The following is a 20,979-nucleotide window of genomic DNA, read 5'->3' on the forward strand; positions in this document are numbered from 1 at the left end:
CCAGCCCTTGCTCACCCATGTCGGTTTGCATTGTTAGGACAATGAGCTACATTTCATGACGATCTTCCCTCCAGAAAGATCCAAAGCATTTTGTAAATAATTATGTAATTAAGCAAACCAAACTTAGCAGGGAAAGCTCTCCTCAGCACTGTACAGCAAATTCCATTTGGATGTTGACAAGCAGATGTTTTACCATCAGCCCAGCATGAGAAATGAGAACTTTTAGTAAGGAAACTCAGAGTGGGAAGGAAATATCTGAGTGTCCCACAGATACCAAGTCAGGTGCTTTATGATTCCATCTAAACAACAAGCGCCTTACAAGGCAGGCCAGTTCTCGTCCTCCACTATTCCCAAATGAATGACCAGGTTCTTGCTTCCATCTGCTTGCTACCACATGAGATCAACCTCACACCACAGTGGTACATCTCTTGTGAACTGCTGTTGAGACATAATAGCCAACAGGGCATAAATCAAAATATGTTACTAAAATGGCTTTCTTGTTTTCCAGTTTTTAATGTTCCTTGCACTCGGTCTTTTCCCCATAGATTAAAGGTTGCTTCTTGAAGGTTCCCACCTCTAGATTTTCAGGCATTGATGGGGGCCAAAACCTCTAAATCCTACACAAGACTTTGAGACTGAAAAATGAAAGTACCAGCAGAGGAAAAAAATATTTGCAAATATAAAGCATTCTTGCTCTATTGGCTTTTCTCATGGCATGGGAGTTATAAAACAGAATATGTCCTTAGATTCTCTTCTGACTAATTCTTTGACTCTGCTGGTGGTGAATAAGACCCATGCTTATCAAACACTGCTGTTACCCAATATAATCACACGGACAAAGCCTGCCTGGATGCAGGTCTTCATTCAGGCAAATCTAGGGACCCACTACTTGAAAAAAAACTGAAGGGGAGTAAGACTACTGGAAGGCAGAGTACAGAGGTCAGCTTCCCTTATAATGCTGAGGATGCCCTCATCCAAACTGTCCCTGACCCAAAAATTGACAGTGTGGAGGTAGATCAGGAAGAATGGTAGGATTTAGTTGGTTTCATAGCCTGTCCAACAAAGGTAAGCTACAGAGATAACCAAAGATGTTTTACCTGTGCCATGAGGTGAAGGACAAATGGAAGTTGCTGCAGTGTCCCTGTCCAGGAGGAGTTACAACATAGACAGTGCCAAAGTGCAACAAGGATCCTTTCAAGCCAGGATAGTGCTTAACTTATCATGCTTGTTTCTGATTGTGTTTCACTTCACGTTCCCAGGCATGCTAAAAATACATGACTAAATAGGTAACTTCAGTGTGGAAATTTCCATTTTAAACTAGCATCCTTCCAAAAAAAAGAAAGAAACATGGAAAAATAGACAGCTGCCCAAAGGCTATCTTATTTGCATAATGAGTGCTCCCCATCAAAAAGAAAAATTAAAGCCCTTTTAGTTCAAATTTAACATTAGCAACATTCTTGAAAACTGCCCCAGGGTGCAGAAATATGCGTAAGTGTTTCTACTCTGGTGCCAGAAGTGATTGTACCTTCAGGAAATGCTTTTTAAGCCAGTTTCGTACTCTCACTCAAACTACTTAAATACCTGCTTGCAGTTCCCATGCTGGTTTTTGTTACAGACTCCATCATAAATGCTGAATCCCAAGCACCTCTCAAGGTACATCCTTGGGAAAGCATGGGAAGTCACACAGGGACAAGGGACGTTCATTTCCAAAAGGATCTGTCACAAATCATAGACCTCCTACTCATATCTGATGGCTTTCTGAAGTCCCCTGTCACATAATAGCGGTATTGTAAATCAGATGCCTGGGATGTTTGAAGAACGGTTTGAAGCTTTCTTGTCTTCTTAAGTTTCATATTTTTCTACTGTTAAGCTTTGTATAAATATAAGGTAAGAAAGCTGTTCTTCATGTTTCATTATTTCCCCACTGAGAAGCCACAATAAGATTTCTCTCTCTTCAAGCAACAGCCTATGTCACAAATCTAAGTCTGTTATTTCTACATAGTTCCTATTCTCATGGAAAATTTTCAAATGGCCGCATAAGCACCAAATTTTTGAACAAAGCATTACAATATACAAGAAATAAATTGTCACTCCTGTCTTATTTCCCTGCAGTATTAAGTTTTTCAAGAAAAAAAAATATGCGCACACACACGAAAAAGACATAGCTCTGATTCCCACAAGGATTGAAATGAAAAACAAAACAAAAACTAGTGATAATAATAATGAGCAAAGGGAATTGGTGGGCTGCCTGTTGGCATTTTCTGGTAAAGCCAGGAGTCCGTCCTGAAGCTCTGTTTCAATAAAGACATGAGCTGCTGGACTCCAAACAGAGCAATAAGAAGAAATTCTGTGGTTAATGCTGTAAAGATCTTAAAGATTCATTTTGACCTTAAAATCTGCACTCAATGCCTACACTGTTGTGTTAGCTCAAACTCTAATCCTTTGGTTCACATGATGGCCCCAGTCTGACACACACCACGTATCTCACCTGATGGTCACACATCTGCACAAAAGGGATTGGACTGAACTGAATTTGCCCGCTAGCTGGGATGCATGTACAGTACAGAAGATTTGGACATTATGGTGAAGTTCACAGTTTAAGAAAAGGAAGACAGAAAAAGGTTTGCCTGCACTTTATCATCAGCTCTGCTCCAAACAGACTGTATTATTAGTTGATATTCCTTATCCCTTACAGCTAACATTTCTGTTGTTTGACAGGAGCACATTTACTGTCCTGTAGACTAGGTGACCTGTCTCACATCAAGAATAACAGCTGAGAAATGGGAGCAGTTAAAAGATTAGCGCCTATTTTATGTTTCTTTCTAGGAGATAATTATACCATTATGTGCACCCAACAGACATGGAAAACAACAGCCGGAGCACAGAGAATTTGTGGACAGAAAAAATGATTGCATTCACAAGGCATATTGTTAGTGACATCTAATTTAATCTGTCAGAGTGGCACTATGAGGGACTAATTAAAGCAAAACCAAAACAAAAACATAGGGGAAAGCATGGACAAACTTCAGCAATTTGCAAAGAGCTCACATCTGCCAGCGTGAAGCATTGTGTGGTGGTACACTTTACCTTCCTTAAAGCAAAGTCTTTACCACCAGGATAGCTTTTAATTTCTAAAGACCATATCACTTATTGCCCAGACTTGCTTCCTTGAACATTTCGAATTTTGAGCCTCAAGTCACATTTTTGAAGTTTTCTTCTGCTTTTAATGGTCCCAGAAATCTATACCACAAATACGACAAACAGACAAACAACAAGAGCAACAAAATAAATAGCAGGATGAGGAAAAGGAATGGAAAAGAGAGATACCATGGCATTTCCAGCAATGATTCATTGTGGGACTAGCTCATTGTTTGCTTCTTGAATGAAATGAAACCCAAAAAAATACCAGGGCATTTTGCAGGGCAACCATTTCATTCAGCATAGGGCTGGGGCAAAGGAAGAAAGGATACTCTCAGTGTTTTCCAGTACAAATGTCCTTTTATGGACATTCTTCATATTGTCTCGCTTGCTTTTATCCACACAACCCTGAACCACCCACGCTCTCTCTCTCAGTGATGGGGGAGCACAATGCACATCTGCCAGACCTCCCCTTGCTCAGAACTGGGAAAAAACTCTGTAGGTGAAGGGTTTCAAAAAGACTCAAGAAGAATAAATGTATGTTTTCTGTGTACTCTCGAGCCCTGCTCAAATTTTCATTTTTATCACATGTATTCACATGTTCTGGTAGCACAGACACAGGGGGGCTGACCAGATCAGGCGGGCCACATCGCTGGTCCTGTAAGGGAGAAAGACATTCCTGCTGCACATCAAGCAGGGAGAGTTCTACATTGCTGAGGCTGTCATATGTCAAGCTCTGGGAATTTCAGTAAATTAGATGCATTCTCACCAGAGGCTGTTATTTTGAAGATGTCCTAAAAAGGCCTGATTTAAAATTCACTGGAGTTATTGAATTTCAATACTGCTCGTTACAGTGGGAGTTCATCTAGTTACCAGGCTTCTGTCCACAAATGCATTTCTGACCATTGTCATGCTTGTTCTCATTGTTTCTGGCTGGAGCCAGGTACAGTGGAATGACTGTTTAGTGCTCAGAGTAGTATGCAGAGAATATGAATTTGCAATTGCTCATTTTCAGTGTCTAAATTTACTTCACTTTTGCTATCACCAGTTGGCATTCAGAACCTACAAAGCTAGGCAGCAAACCCAGGAGGCAGGACACAATGCTGAATTCCAGCACCCACCACTTTGTCCCATCGTTCAACTATTGATCGCTCCCAGCATGGAGTATGGCCACAGAGCAGTGCAGCAGTGGTGATAGCTCCAGCTGGGAAGAGCTAGGCCCTGGCAGGGATGGCTCTATCCTTTTCTGTGGGCAGACCACCTGAATGGCAGAAAATAGGCCTGATGTGCTGGTTCATGTTAGGCTCTTTTCAGATCTGCCCAGTTTTTATTCATCTTGAACTGACTTTCAGAGAGACAGGAGGTGAGACGTCTTTGAAGAATAGTCAGAGGCTGCTGTGCAACTGTGTGATACCACCCTCAGTCAGATAAATCACTTTTGGGGGAGGAGTTCCATAACAATCCTGGACATGTGTAATGGTTCCTCTGCAAGTCTCTGGACAAAGCCTGGGACAGTAAATAAAATGAAATCATTACACAAAATTATTTGTACTGCTATAGTGCTTGAGATCCCCAGCTGATTTCACAGAATGGCTCAGGTTGGAGGGGACCTTGAAGATCATTGAGTTCCAACCCCCTGCCATGGGCAGGGTTGCCAGCCACCAGATCAGGCAGCCCAGGGCTCCATCCAAGCTGGTCTTGAATGCCAAGAATGCACCTTACCACCATCTGACTAAAAAATGTCTTCCTAATACCTAATCTAAATCTCTCCTTTTTTAGTTTAAAGCCATTCCCCCTTGTGCTGCGCAAAGTTCCTGCCTGAAGTATTTGTCGTTCCAGCAGAAAGGACCCTGGGGCTGGAAGAGGTTTGGGGCCAGCTGAGAGCAGAGGTTTTGCAATACCACATGAAGCAGGTAATTTGCTGAGCCTTATTTTTATCACTGTCATTATTAAGTACATTACCAGAGCCCTCTCCAGCACTGTAAAGCATGATAATCTCCTCGAGCTATGCTTCAAGATGCAAATTATACCCCCCACCAAACTTATTGATTTAAGTAAAGTATGCGTGCTATATTTACTTACGGTTTTCAAGGCTCATGAAAGCTATTGTAATTGTTTTCATAACACAGATCAATAAGTACAGTCAAAACAGGCCCTGCCTGCCTCAGGGGACAGCCATTAGGAGTGACTGGGTAACAGCTATTTCAAGAGATCTTTCTGCCCAGCAAACAAAAGGAACTTGCTTTAAGCTCTCCTTGGGAAAAAGTCTCGATTTGCAGCTCAGTCTCTGAACTCTTTTTTAAGCAGAAGATGGCAAGAGTTTTCACCTGGAATTAAGGAACTGCGTTTACCTGGCAGTATTTTTTCTTTTAATGTTCTAAATCTTAAAGCATTTGAGAATTATCCATATTTAAAAACACCCCACTCCATCATTCTTGGTGAGGTTCATGTGTCACTAGGATTAAGAAATCTGCCAGATACTCCCCAAAGTTTCTCTTGCAGGAAAAACTTGTGAACACTTCACTAGTGGACCATTTGAAGTAAAAAAAGATACCAAATGCTAATAAAATAAATGAAAAAATCCCCTCATCTTTCTTGGGGAAATCTTTGAGTGCGTTTGTTGTTTGCTCCAAGATTAAACATGCCTTCCTACTTATGCAGCAAACTAGCACAATTCTAAAGACATAAATAAAAACATCAAGGTAAAATACCGAGTTTATCAGCATAGTTATTAAGATCTCTTTCCACTTAGCGACTTAAAGCATACACAGAGTAATTTGTAATCAGCACTTCTCAAATTCTGAATAATCCATTCCTTCGGCAAGCTCTCCTGCTTCCTTGAAAACATCTTTCACGGCTTCAAACCTTCAACAAGGAAAGCCAAATTCAATAAAAGAACTTCTTAGCTGTGCTTTTTTCCTCTCCCCATCATTCCTTCATATCTCCTGTTCTTCACTGAGTTAATTATTCTGAAAGACCACCAGAGCTACAGAACGCTGTGGCAGGACCAGGCACAACCCTGGGAGAACATCCCACATAGATGAGATCCAGCCGGGTAAGGGTCCAGCATGGCACAGGGATGTGACCACTGGCACAGCAGCAGAGCTGTCAACACTTGTTCCCTCTTTCTGGTTACACCTGCTCCTCTGACCAGAGATCTCCTCCCACTCCAGGCATCTCCTCTCTCACCCAGGCTGCACTCCCCATTTCTCTCTGACACAGAATCTCTCACCTCCTCCCATCTCCTTCTGCTCTGCTGATCACTGCAGTACTTGTGAACCTTCTCCCTCATCACTAGTCAGTTCTTTCATACTTCCTCCTTCTTTCTTTTTCCCTTTGCTTTATTGGCTTTTTCTCTTTTCAACATAAACCATCTTGAAAAATATTTCTGCTGCTAACTAGCATTTATGAGATATACCATGCTCACTCAAGCCTTGCACACACATCAGCTAGTTCAGGTTAATACATTCTCTTAACCACATTGCTGACGGGCTGCAATACATCATTTTAAACCAAACTAGCAACATGTAATGCACCTAAGGATATCTCATAGCAAACAAATGGACCTACAATTTTTTGCAATGACCATGCAAGTGAGACACCTTCTGGCAAGGGTAACATGGAACAGAGAGACAGCTCACAAATAACAGTTTTTTTTGTGTAATCCATGAAAACATACTCGATACAAAGATGAGTGCCATCACAGATGCAAAATTCACGTTCAGACAGAAATCCTGAAAATCTGTGCCATTTTTACAGACCTAACTTTCCTCTGAAAATCACTAAGTGGGCAGTTCAGATTCTTTCCCCGTCCATTTGAATGACATTTGTCTTTTTCTACATGTTCCTTAAATTCACCTCAAATTCAAAAGGTAAAGAATATGTAAGTGTCTGAAACACCCACAGGAGAGCTTCCACGATGGCTAAAACACCATCTGCCACAAGATGTTCTGTGACCTCTTCTGTTAGATTTTCGTTTGCTCTTTCTTGGTGTTGTTTCCACTAATTTTGAATAAATAATATTAGACTGAGAGCATATGGTGAATCTAAGAACCAAATACAGACAGCTAATTCAATTACAGTCAGTAGAACGGGTGGCTTTACAAGACAGAGAGGTAATCAGTAAACAATGAGATATTAACTGTAGCTACTGTGGGCCAGACCAAGGACCTGTCTCTTACCAAAAGGCATAACTAGATCTACACCAGGGACTGCTCTGGGCTGCACCTTGCTTGTCTTGGCTCAGCAATGCAACGCCAAAAAGGTCACACTGTAACACATTGCTATTCTGATTGTTTTTCAAACCTGTAAGCGTTCCAGCTTTCATGAGCAAGCATTCTGAGAACGAGGAAGAAAGAGATGCAAGAGCTTTGTTCTGAAATCAGAACAAATTTCTGAGCCATATTTCCCAAATTTGCAATAAGTAAAAATATATTCATGAATTAAGTTTGATTCTGAAGGGAAGATCCTGAAAAATAATAATAATTCCAATCCAAATATTTTGGTAGGGTGCTAATGCAAAAGCTCAGGTTAAAAGTGTCATCAATAATAAAATAAAGGGGCTGCTAAAACAGGTCTTCATTCTTACATTTCTTTTGCCAACACAGATCAAATAAGATCATACTGACTGCAATATCGGAGTGGGGTGGGGGGGGAACATTACAAAAATCCAATCCTAAGCAGCCAAAATACAGAATACATTGTTCCAATAGAACCTGACACATACACAGCATCATCATGGGCATCATTTTATTTCTTTTGACATCTTGAATTATTAGAGCAGGCTAGTTTGTTGGATAGGAAGTTCCAAAACACACATCAGCCTCCTAACCTCCTCCTAGCCTCATGCACACATTACATTAAATAGGAAAAGAACAGATTCTGACACGTAGCTGATGCTTATGGACATAACTGAAAACAAGAGCTCCCTAACAGTTTAGTTAGATGATTGAGCCATATTCCCCTTGTCTGGATTCTCAGGGTCTTGGAGACCACAGGATCTGAATGAAGGAAAGAATTTTACCCCTGTTAAGACAGATTAATTATAATTTAGTGCAGACAAAGAGAAGGATAACGCTTACCTTTTTTATCAGTGCAGGACATCTTTTCACAAGTATCTTCTACCCATTTTTCCTCTACTGTAGATTTAAAGCATTCTTAGCTTTGATGACATCTTTTTACCTTGTGGGCGGTATCTGCTGGAGATTAATACCTATGTAATAGAAGATATTACACATCAGAGAGCAAATTATAATGATTTAATAGTCCTTTCTGGCTTCACATTTTCTGAAACCATTAAAAAGAGGGAGACATATACCTGTGACATCGTAAATAAAGAAGTCCTGTAATCTTTTACACTGACCAGGATTCCCGGACACTCATACAACAGTTGATGAATGTTAGGAGAAAACAGTACTGTGTGTCTGGGGATTCCCCTGGAGCAAGACTCCTGGCTCTTCAAAAGTCCTCCTGTCTGAGGCAGCTTCCCTTAAGGAGATACTGCAGTGAAAGGGGTTATTTGGCAATTTAGGTGTTTTAAAGGTGAAGGAGAAAACCTTAGAGCACTACAGAAAGGGATAAATATAACTCCTACTTTATGAAAGAAGAAGGTGGTTGGTAAAACCTTCCCTCCTTTCTTCTCTACTCGCCATTTTTCTTTTTGTAACAAAGATTGTAAAGGTTGGTGTATGAAGCGTTGGATGGAACAGCCCATTGTGGCTCAAATATCACCCAAAGAAAAGCTGCCTGAACTTTCGGACTGCAGAGATCTGACAGCTCAGCCAAAGGGTGTTTTTTCCTTTCCTTTCAGAAAAAAAAAAGCGCTTGTTTTCCATAGGGAAAAAAAATATATCAACAGGAGTTATAAAAGTAAACCAACTCTTTATAGACTTCTGTTGGCTGAAGCACTAAGTTACTGAGGTTTGGACTTCTTCTGGCAAGAAGGGAAAATATTTTTGTGGAAATCAACAAATGAATAAAGGTAACACCGGGGGCATAGCTCCAGTGCAAATCTCCTCATGTACAGCTCTCTGGAAGACCTGCAGAAGGGGAACTCAGATCATTCCATTCCTCCCATTCTTGCCTTCTAGTAACACCCACAGGCTAAAAACTGCACAGGAAAAGAAAGAAATGCATTAAAAAAAAAAAAAAAAAGTAAAAGCTAAGTAATGTTTTACTCTCCTTGGTCTCATGAAAGACTGCTCTCGTGGCTGGTCTGCAGCCCCGCAGACAACACCAGAGGGCTCTGTGGCTGCATTCAGGCAGCCCCGCCACATGGCGCTGCGCTCAGCAATGGATTGCTCCTGATCTGCTTCTTCTGAACCCACTTGCTCGTGGCACTCCTTGTCCCTGGGCCCAGCCTGGCAATGAGATCGCCCATCTTCTGATGCCACCGGCTGTTCTTCTCCATGCAGCTTGTCTGGGGGTCTGGGGTGCACCTCTACTGCAGTAGTGGGGCAAATGAGCTGGTGTGGAACTGCAGACCTGCCCAGGGGGCTGACATGCCTCACAGGTGGAGACATGCCATGTTTGAAGTGCTTGCCTTGCCTTCTGAGTCCTGCTTACTTTTGTCTAAAGAACTTCAGAGCAGGCAAAGCTCTCGGTTTCATTTTATTTTCTAAGTTCATTAAAGCTTCAGCTGCAATCACAGCTCGCTACATATGGAGTCTGCAGTGCATGACTAGGAACAGTTCCCTTCTGGGCCTGATCCTTGTCCCCACTTGCCACTGCAGTTCCCATCCCATCACACACCCAGGTGCTGTAATCACCACTTCTGCTGCAGGAGCTGCAGCCTGAGCAGGGATGGGGTGTTCTCAATCTTTGCCTTTCTGCCATCAAGGTTTAGGTGATTTTTCTCATATCTTTTCATAGATCTTGGTTCCCAGGGAGAAGCTTATAGTAGGATCACTCACACCATGTCCTGGCCAAGGAGAGGTGCTATGTCTGGGATCCAAGCACTTCCTTGAAGGGGGCTGGGCACACAACTTGCCCTATCTGTCACGTGGAACTGGACATCAGCCAGGGCTTTGTTTCACTCCGTTTCTTGGCCAGTCCACCCTCCTCCTTTTAACCAGTTTTGCGCCTCCAGGAGTATGCAAAGAGAGAAACTACCACACTGAGTTCATCTACCCAGTCTCTCTCATCCGGAGCCTCTAGGAGAGCCAGCCATGTCCTGAGGTTTGAGTTGATTTTTGACTGGCTGGAAGGTCAGACAGCAGCAGGGAGGTCCCAGGGCACATCCTCACGGGTGAAAAAAAAAAAGTTTGTCCACTCCTGGGACAGCACAGGATTCAGTTGGTTCATTTTCACATTGACCCCTACTGTGCTGTGCTTGAGGTGATTTTATTTCTAGAAAAAGGAGTCGTCCAGCGTAAATCTCCTCTGCCTATCTCATTGGGTTTTGTTTTAGTGAGAACAATCTTCCCTCCTCATTGAGGAGCTCCGACTTTCATCAAGGGACATACAGAGCCCCAGGTATGTCAGGCACCTACTGGCAGCATCACAGTTTTGTCATTGATGGGTTCCTCCCAGTAACATCAAAAGTGTCACAGACACCCAATAATCTTGTTGTGAACTCTCCCCTCAGAAAACCCCTCCTGCTGCACAGCCACATCTCCTGCCTTGTTAATTGGCCTTGCACTTACCTTTTGCCCTGTATGAAGGGCAATACACTACTTCTCCAACTGGATACTATTAGTCCAGCTTCTAAGTGGCTAGCGAATCTGAGCAGGCCTGAGACCTGCCTGCCTGCCACTCCATCACACACATGCATGAACCATTTTCCTGGTCTGTCTCCATAAATTCACTTAAATCTCTGCACTGGCGGTCTTGGAAGAGGACCACTGGAGTCTGCTGCACTGCTTGGACAAGTGCATCCTTCTTGCAGTACACAACACCCACTGCAAGTGGGTCCACCAGGTTCCTGAGAGATGGGTCAGGGGTACTTTTGCCCCATGGCCAGTGCAGAGACAGGCACCAACAGAGGAAGCAGAAGCCTTTACAGACACCCATTCCCGGTCGGCCGAGTCTCCAGGTGGCAGATCAGAGGAGCCAGCTGCACTGATGTAAATTAGACATGTTTTCTGCTTTTCACAAATACAAGCCACAGATGAAAGAAGACATGCTGGAAGCTGCTATTTAACACGCTTACAGACCAAGGTCAGGCTGAGATCCCAGATAAGAGAGGCATGGGGTACTCACTGATTTCTAGACATACATCTCAGCGCATGCTGATAAGAAAATGCTGAGATCAGCTCAGATCTACAAGGAGCAGAGGCAGTATTGAGGTGTCTCCCTCCATGTCTGGAAACAACCTGCTGTGGGACAACAAGGAGAGATATGGGACCGCAGTGAGGGTCTGGGGAATCTCCTGTAGGGAACCTGTTACCAGAAAGTCAAACGTTTTGCCATTGCCTTAGCTCCAGCTCAGCCAAAATCCTAACACGTGCCTGGGAGAGGAAAGACGCTTGTTAAAAGCCAGAGGGGCAAAGCTAAGGGAGATTTTCCTCATGAACAGAGTTGAGTGTAGGTCCCTGCCACCCCTGGGCCTAGTAGACCTCCTCAGGCATGGAGATGGCCAGACAGAAAAGGCTGGCAAGAAGCAGCAGGTGCTCGTACACATGTGAAGAACAGCAATGGAATTCCCTTTCCAGAGGGACAGCAGATGGGAAGTCTGTGCTCCAAGGAGCTCAGAGGCCCCCCAGCCTGCTCTCCCCACGGGCACGGCCTCCACAGCTCCCGACGCCACATCCATGACCGAGCTCTGCCTGCAAGAGACAATTCCATTTCAGTGCAACAGATTCAAACTCTAATTGAGTTTTATCATTTAAATCAGGGCAGAAGCGTCTCTGCCAGCCTGCAGCCATGAGGGCTATTTTTGAAGAGAACTGTCAAACAGGCCAGGAAGTCAAATATGACATTTTTAAACCATTCTTAAGCGTGTGCCTGCACATGTGTGTGCATTTCCCTCTGCAAGCAAGAAACAGTCACTCCCTGTGCACAGAAGGAGTTGCTTCAATTGTGTGGCTGCTGAAAAAGAAAGGGAAAAAATCCTCAGCTTCTGTGTGTTTTCTTGCCTTACATGACTCACCACAATGGAAAAAACCCTTTTGCTTCTTCTCTTCACCCCGTCTCATCCCAGACACCATCTGTCTTCATGCCAGTCCACTGCTGCTTGCACAGTGCAGTCCACTCCTTTATGTTCCTTAATTCAAGTGCATAGTGAGGAGGTAATTTGGAATACAGCTTTTCCTCTTCCCCTTGTAAAACAAGGAAAGACTGTTTTAGCATGAGGACATCAGATTAGGACTCAGATCCAGCCTTCATATTCAGTACTGATTCAGGTTTCTGGTGTGACTCAGTTATTCATCTTCTCTTTAGGCAAAAATGCAATAAAACTTTGTCTTTCATCCTGTTCTCTCTCCAGGCAGAGTCCAATGCTTTTTCTCCTCAACAGGGTTTAGTACAATGAGCCCCCAATTACACTTCCATTACAAATTACATTGTAAATCTCTATTTACCATCATTTTCTTATATTCTTTCCTAAGTACCATATGCTTTTAAAGAGCTAAGTGAGCAGCTTGGTAGATGCTTTGATCTCTATTTCACCAGGCCTTTGCAGTTAAATCAGTGTTAGGAATAAAAGTCAATACACACATACTGATGTAGTTACTATTTAATCAATTTTTTTTAGTAAGGAAATATAATCACGAGAGTATTTTGCTGTTTTTTACTGTCTTATAGATAGAACAACCAGTATGTTTTGAAGATTCAAATACTTTAACAGGGCACTTCCTCGGAAAATACTCTTTGTAGAAAAGCCTGAATTTTAGTGGAGAAAAATTAACATATGCCTATCATAATTTTGTGTTATAAATAAATGTTCTCAGTTACTATAAAGTCTTGCTCTGAATTTCTCTCCAAACAGTATTCAGGATTTATCAGTTCCTAATGACCTCGATAGAATACCCAATATTACATAATGTACTTCTAGGCCTTCTGTTCAGCCAGTTTCTCTCCATATCACTTTCCATTTACCTGCCTCATCCTTCGTCAATTTGCCTATGAGGAGGTAACTGTGGACAGTGTCGAAAGTCACCTGCTAAAGTCACAGTGAACAAGACCCACGGCACTCTCCTGATGCACCAAGACACCCTCTTACTGCAGAGGCTATCACCCCTCTGTGCAATGACGAGCAGCAAGGTCTCAAGTTTAAGGTTATGGCACCAAAAGGCCAGTTTTATTTTCCCAGTGCTTGAAATTGTTATTCCTGGGATGAGTCAGTTCAGGCAGAAGGAAGGTAAATGCGATTTCTTCATTTCTATTTCATATTAGTAAATCTTCTTTACCCTAGATTTCAGACATTTAAATGCATTGCAATATTCTGAGTTTAAAATTGCACTGTGACCTTTAGAAGAGAAAAGGATTCTGAGGCTAAAATATGAGTTGTGGCTTTCCAAAGGCAGCTCATTTCCCCATGCAGAGCTCTTGGTGTTGTTAACAAGAAGCATGGTTTTTATGCTGTGCTTCATGAAAACAGAAGTCCAGCTGTGCAGTCCTCTCTCCTTGAGGTAGCTGAAATGTGAAATTGGCCCATGTTTTACACCAAATGGAATTGATAGCTTAGTTGAAAATTGGATTGTCTTTAGAACAGAAAGCAAAGTGTACGAAAGTCAATGGAAATATTCTTTTTGGCATCCCTGGCCTTGGAGCAGCTCTTCGAAGATGGATTCTTCATGAGGAGAGCTGTAATGTTGAACTAGGCCCTGAAATTACTTCCTTAGTCTAAACTCTTAAATATTTTACAGTCACATTAAAGAGGAGGACTCTGTCTGCCACAGTTAGCCCTTCAAAGCCATTTCTCTGCAGAGATGTGAAATATCAGAGTGTATTGATATAGTCTGATTTGGAGATCTGGAAGAAAGCTGCATGTTTCTAGATCTGGCTACCATTGCTCAGATACACCACAGGTTATCACAGATTAGCAGGCTGGTGTGTGTGCCACTTGAATCACAGCGAATGTGCACACACACACCTGATGGGACCGACCAGATGCAACATGGTTTGCTGACATCCTGGGGGAGAGCCCCGCCAAAGTTCACCAGCACGGACTGGAGCACATTCTGCATGCAGGGAGGCTGAAAGTATTAGAGATGTTCAGACTAGAGCTGAGAAAGGTGATGAGGAATTTGGTTGTTGTCTTCTGCTACCTGAAAGGAGGTTACAGAAAAGCAGACATACTCCTCCTGTAGAAGCACAATTAAAGGTTGAGGGACAATAATCACAAGGACATGAGAAAAAATGCACTTCACCAGGACTAAGCACTGAAACAAGGAACCAGAAAGTCTGAGGACTCTGCATACTCAGCCCAAAGCCCTGAGCAACCTGACCTGCACTTGGCATTGATCCCACTTCAGGAGGGAGGCTGGAATGAATAACTCCAGAGGTGCCTTCCGGCTTTGGGTCAGTAGCTCCAAAGGGAGTCAGCATAACTCGTGTTACTTCAGACTAACACTGTGTAGCCAAAAAGTTACTGAGGCTTAGAGATTCACAGAAACTCACAAAGCTCAGAAAAAGAGACTGAAAACATTCTTTTAGCTGGCATTGAAGTTTCAACAACATTTTTGAACTAACTATGTAACTAATTAACTGCAGTATTCTTCCTAATGATATATGAACATTCAGACTGTGAGCGTTTTTAAACAAGCAGAACATTTCAGAATTATATATCTGTAGTTAACTTGACAGCTTCTCTGATAGCAAAGCTATGCTTCCTAAATATGCAGGGCTTTCTTCACAGAAGTGAAGTGTAGATACACTCGTAGATTTTTCTCTTGGGAGATATTTTTAACAGACATGTATATTGGCTAAGGAAATACTTTGAGATGAAATGCTAATTTTTCTCAGTAGTTTGTAGTATCACATGAAGCAACAAATGCTAAACGAGCATGGATTTATTTCTGAGAAGAGAATATAAAAAGTATATGGATCAGTGCTATTGCAAAGATAACTGTTTGAAAAGCTTCTCAGATACAGAGCACTCATCCTTTGCATCTGCTGCTGCTTTGTCAATAATTTATCTGTAATTAATTATTGAGGTACTATTTTTTAAAAATATAAGTAAAATCTTGACAGCACAAAACACGGAATCGTGAATTCAGTGTTGAACTGCTCAAGCAGAGACTGAATAGAAAGAAAGATGAATTCTTATTAACATACAAATAGATGAGATAATGTAAAAGGGAATATGCTGCTCAGGAAACATTTACAAATGTTATTTTTCAAGTGTTCTGCAGGATGGAAGTCCCCATTTAATAATGACATTTTGAAATTGTCATTAAGGCCTTAATCCTTTAATGTGCCCTATGTGGGTGACTGCTGTCCAGATGCTCACTGAGGTCTGAGAGGACGTGGGCTTCAGAGAGGGATGGCAGTACCTCAGCTGGGCATCACTTTGGTTTACTGGCTTACAAATTCTTCCTGCCCCAAACCCCAGAGACCACAGAGATTTTCAACCAAGTGCAATGTGAGGAATTTAGAAAAATGAATGGGGAAAAAAATCTCAATGGCATTTCTCTCAGCAACAACTCAAGATTTCTAAGGATTTTGTAACGCTAGTTAGCAAAGGGAGGGTCGCAGGTCCCAAGTAACCAACAAGCATTTTTTACATCAATATATATTGAATTTATACTAATACATATTTAAAGAACTTACCTACCCTTAGCTGATCTGCAGAAATTGAAAGCTGCTGTGCTTCCAGCATCTTGTAATGCAAAATAAAAAGGGATATCTTAAACAACATTTGCTGGAAATGGTTTGCACAAATGTATGCAGGAAATTGACTCCTCTCACCTGGGAGATGATAGTTGCAAGCAATGAAATTATCTGACCATAACTTTAAGGAAATCCTAGTGGACTTCAAAAGAAAGCTTGCATTGCACTTTTATGTCAATGCAGGTGATAGAACTTGAACATAGAAAATCCTCATTAAAATATTCATTAAAAAGAAAGTGCTTCAAATTCTACTCGATATCCTATATCCTTGGCCCAGTCTAATCAGCATGGCCAGTATCTTAATCCCAGGAAATATGGGGTGTCTGTGGATGAATGTCACATTGGCAATAACATAAAAGAGTTTGCAGGATATTAGTTGGGTTTTTTTGTTTCTCTAGATACAAATTAAGTGCTTGAAGTGAAGCACTGAAATTTGTTGTAATGGAGTTCAGCAAGGTTTATTTCAAGCACAGAAAGGTTATATTATAGCTACTGTGCTCAGCATTAGAAAAAAAATAAAAGTATACCTCTTGGACCTAAGCTCTATATAACCTTTGGGGCAGTAAATTTTTTACAGTATTTCATAAAGAATGAGTGATGGAAGTCCAACAATTGTGCTGGTACAAGTCATTAACAGTTAAATTATCAGATTGCAGCTGACACAAAAGTCAAGTCAAGCAAGTAAAGTAAGCTTCCAAGAGGAGCCTTATGTACATGAAGCTCATCCTACAAGTAACTAGCGTGATTCGCTCACTAATGTCCTGATGCCTGATAATTTCTCCAAAGAGTTGGTATTTGTAACTAGGACACTCATTGCTGAGATTTTGGTTGGAAGATGAAAAGAAAATTGGGACTAATGGAAGGTTCAGCAAAATAAGTATCGTATGTCACTGACCTGCATATATAACACTGCTCTACTTCTGTGATGTAGTGATTAAAACGCATAGACTCATGAGTCCCTGATCCTACCTCTGCTTTTATCATTAACATCTTTACAGTTACCAGCCACCATAACCTAGGCATGTAAGTACCAAGAGTTGAAATATTGTGCTGTTTTACATGCCAGTGCTACTTTACAGTTGGTATCAATATAAGAAATGCAACTTGATAGATATAAGTAGACCAAACCACCCGAAAAGTGACAAAGAAAAGGAAGCTGGGAACCTGCTGGAAACCTGAGAGAGAAGTTATTTCTGTGTTGGTGGATGATGTTTCTGTGTACAAAAAGATCATTGCTTTTCCTGCTCCAATTCTCACCTTTGTGTTGAAAGATTTCTTGAGCTTGACTACCTCCCAAAATACAGGGAAAAAAATCTGAAAAGTAGATATTGAAGTTAGTCATCTGTGCTCCCTCTGTTGTCAATGGAAAGGTATCCTTAGTACATCTCCCCATGGCAGTCTGGATACAAACTAGCAACATGATGCTGAAACACTCAGTTTTTCACATATTTTCACCCTCATCAGTGGTGACAGGAGCTGTGCAGTAGACAGATTGAGGGTCTGTAACAAAGGAAGCTGCCAGATACACAGCCCTGGTGCCCCACAAAGCAATAATGCAACAAGACATCAACCAAAACAGCCTGATACCAGTGCTCGATTGAAAAGGATAAAGTAGGAGAAAGTAACAAGGAAAATTAAAAAAAATTAAAAAGGAAAGAGATGGAGAAAGAGAAAAGGAGCTCAGCAGAACTTCTGAGCCTGAGTCATTCTTTTAATAAAACTTTCTGTAAAGTCCAAAAACTCAACTACATTTTTATCTCTGAGCCTGAAAAGATGAAAGCAGCAAGGAGCAGAAGGTTGTAACTTTCATGTTTATGCACAAACACTCTGAAAGAACCTGCCTCCGCCAAACACCTTCATTCAGTACTTAGAAGTACAAACACAAATTAAGCAGAGGCTTTGAAGTCCTCAGCCATGCAGAAGCCTCAACAGAACAAAGAGTTCTGAGCTGAGGCAGAGGAAGAAAGGTGCATACGATGTTGGAGAAGGATTACAAGAAGCAAGGAGACACAGACAGATGTGTATTTTGGCCCTTTGAATTTTCTTTCTATGAGGATCCATGTCTAATGTATTGAGGAATTTGGCATGGAAGGCCAGAAAAGTCCCTGTCCTGCCTTGGCAGTGTGTCACCAGTCTCTCTGATAGCCTCTGTTTACCTCATGCTCAGATCAAGCCCACTTGTTGGGAACCAGAGATGAAAGGCTGAGGGTAGACGTGGCAAGCAGGGAGACAAGAGCCTCTGCTCATCATAACCAATGCTGCCACTCACCAGAGGAAACATGGCTGCAATCTAAGAGCCAGTGGTAGAAGTTGCTCAGCTGAAGGTACCTGTCACTCTCCGCAGAAGTTCTTGCTGGTCAAGGTGCCAGAGGCCTAGCAATCCTCCCATAAATCCACACCTTCAGCAGCTGGACCTCATGGTGCCCCAAAAAGATCTCCGAACGACAAAGCTCAAAATACATGGGATTCAACGCACTGTGTCAATTCTTCAACTGTCTCCATGGGCCACTGTCCATCCTATCCTTACATTAGCCCCCCTGGCCATGAAGCTCTGTCTTTCTCAATTAGAATGTTTGACTTAGCAGCTATCCTACACCACAGCTCCAGTCCTGCTTTGTCTACACAGACTTTATCGAGAGTTGTACCGATCTTTCAGTGAGTGTAAACACAAGAGAACCAGAGGACAAGAAGTTAACCTCTCGTCAGTGGAGAAATGCTACAAATATCCAAGTAGATAGAAAATGCTGAAGAGAAAGTCAAATTCAAGTAGTACTGCTGTTCATGCAAGAATCAGAACACTATAGCCCAGATGGAAAGCTAAAACAAAAACCTGCAGAAACGGAGTTTTTGTACTTGTTTTTGGAGCCTGAGGGCTCCTTGTTTTGTGTACAGAAAGGCAATATTGACTTTGGCAATACAATGTACACCCTGCAGGGCTCTGAGCCTATTCCTGCTGCCCCTAGTTTGCTTCTTCCATAAATTCCTCTTAGCAATGACGGACCTTTATTAAAAAAAAAAAATCTACTTAATGAGTTTTCTCACGTATGTCCAAGAGCAAAAAGTAAATGCTTAACCTCTGACATTAAGGTTGAATTACAACATGGTAAGAGATGAGGAGCTACTGCTTACTGTTTGCTTTTGGAAAAGTAACCAAGTAAACATTTCAGAGAACAATTAGTGCTCCAGCTGGTTTCAGCACTGAAGAATTTTTTCTTGGAGGAATCGAATAGTTAAGGTTGTTCTATTTTTCCCCTCAAGTTTACAGAAAAATTCTTCAAATGCAAGTCCATAAATTCCACTGAGAACCCAGATGTTGCTGTTAAAATATATGGTCATATATACTTATATGATAGTTAGCATTTTATATATATATAGATAGATTTAATATATGTATACATATATATATAAAAGAATAAATGTATATCTAAGTCTACGTGTATATGAAAGAATACATGGATTGTGTTTTTCTACCCAAAAACAATTATTTGTGCTTAAGTTGGCTGCTTTCTAGTGATAACCATCTCTGGAGCATATGAACAATTTAGCACCATGATTATCCAGTTTCTCAGCTCCTAGAAGGAGACATACTTTGTATTTTCTTGTTTTTCTTCTTGAGGCCTGCCTTGAAAAGCTCGTTGCCTTGCTTCTAATAGGTTAATAAGGTTCAGAGAGGAATACTGAGCCCAATGACAAGAGTTAAATACCCCTACAGTCAACAATTCTGTGGAAGACTTTAACCTCTGAAGTGAAATTCTTCTACTGCTTTGCGCAGAATTACAGACTCTGCAGACTTAAATTTTACAAAATGTTTTTCCTCCTCTCAGTGGTGAACTTTTGGTCCTTATAACTGTCTCTAAGTCAAAATTAGATGAAGAGAAAACTTTCCTAAGCTTGGCATGAGAAATGTTGTGTCCCAAGTTACAGAGAAATATTAATGAATCTACTAATGGATAGAATAAGGAGCTTTAATGACTTACATCCAGCTGGCTGGAGCCATACAATCTACGAAGGACTGAAAGAAGCCTCCCTAAGGGTCTTGTGATGTGCTGATTCTCAGATAAATCCTTGGATGTGTTTCCTGGGAGTGCTCACAAACTTAGTAGGTTCAGGCACCAATTCAAGAAAATTGTCTTATTCACTTTTTGCCATTGCCAGATATTCAGAAGTTTTCAGCACCCAGCAGCTAGAAAAACAGAACTACCAATTCCTTACAATTTTACAAGGTGCTTAATTTTAAACACAGGTTTGAAATCCTTGGAATAAGCTATTTTTTAAGTGCTTTCCAGGGTTACACAGTTGTAATCTAGTATATTACACCACATTATCAAGTGAAATCCAGATTCTTGATATTCCAAGTAGGAAAAGATGCTAGGTTGATTTGGGATCTACAAGGAGCTTTATCACATAAACTGCATTTTATGTCTGCGTAAAGTCCATTTCAGTTTTAGTTGGTTTGTAGATGCCAAATAAGATTAATGGTTGTCTTTATTCACTATTGACTTCTTGAATTTTATTGCCTTCTGGCAGTTAATGCATCTGCTTAACCACAACAGAAAAGAAAGTTGCCAGAAGTTTTTCAAAGACCTAAAGACATAAACAACCCTAAAGGAAATCGAGTTCACTGGACAAAGGAAGGCCCTAAGGAAACAGTCATGTTACCATTGCAAGGTGGTTCCAGCCATTGCTGGTTTCTTGAAAGTTTCACCCCGAATTAGTCATCATATTGGTATAGATCTTGTCATTGCATTTCATATTGGTGTGCCACAAAATATACTTCAATTATTTTACTCATATAATATTCTGCCAGAATATGTGAGATGACATCATTACATGAAGTCTCCCAGGTTCTTAATACTGGATAATATTACCATGAGGAAGTATCACCTTCTGATGCTCTAAGGCAGTCCAGACGGTAGAGCAGCAGCAAACAGCAGAAAGCCCAGTTCTGTCTCCATCACCTGCTCCAAGCAAATGCCTCCAGGTGAAGGGTGTGTCCACATCCCTGCCGAGCAGAGATAGCCCTCAGCATTGTTGCAGCCACCTCTGCTGATGGACCAGTGAACATGCATC

At 41.5% G+C, this 20,979-nt stretch overlaps 1 long non-coding RNA gene across 1 annotated transcript in view; it reads right to left on the minus strand.

Moving 5' to 3' along the window:
- LOC110400029 overlaps positions 1-20,979 on the minus strand; it is a 79,765-nt gene that overhangs the window by 34,064 nt on the left and 24,722 nt on the right. The window contains exons 5-6 of the long non-coding RNA XR_002439545.1: positions 12,227-20,911; positions 8,220-11,903 (exon numbers count right to left, since the gene is read on the minus strand). This is a non-coding gene — a long non-coding RNA (uncharacterized LOC110400029). The remainder of the gene's footprint in view (positions 1-8,219; positions 11,904-12,226; positions 20,912-20,979) is intronic.

The sequence above is a fragment of the Numida meleagris genome, chromosome 5, assembly GCF_002078875.1.
Source record: "Numida meleagris isolate 19003 breed g44 Domestic line chromosome 5, NumMel1.0, whole genome shotgun sequence".
NCBI classification, from domain to species: domain Eukaryota; kingdom Metazoa; phylum Chordata; class Aves; order Galliformes; family Numididae; genus Numida; species Numida meleagris.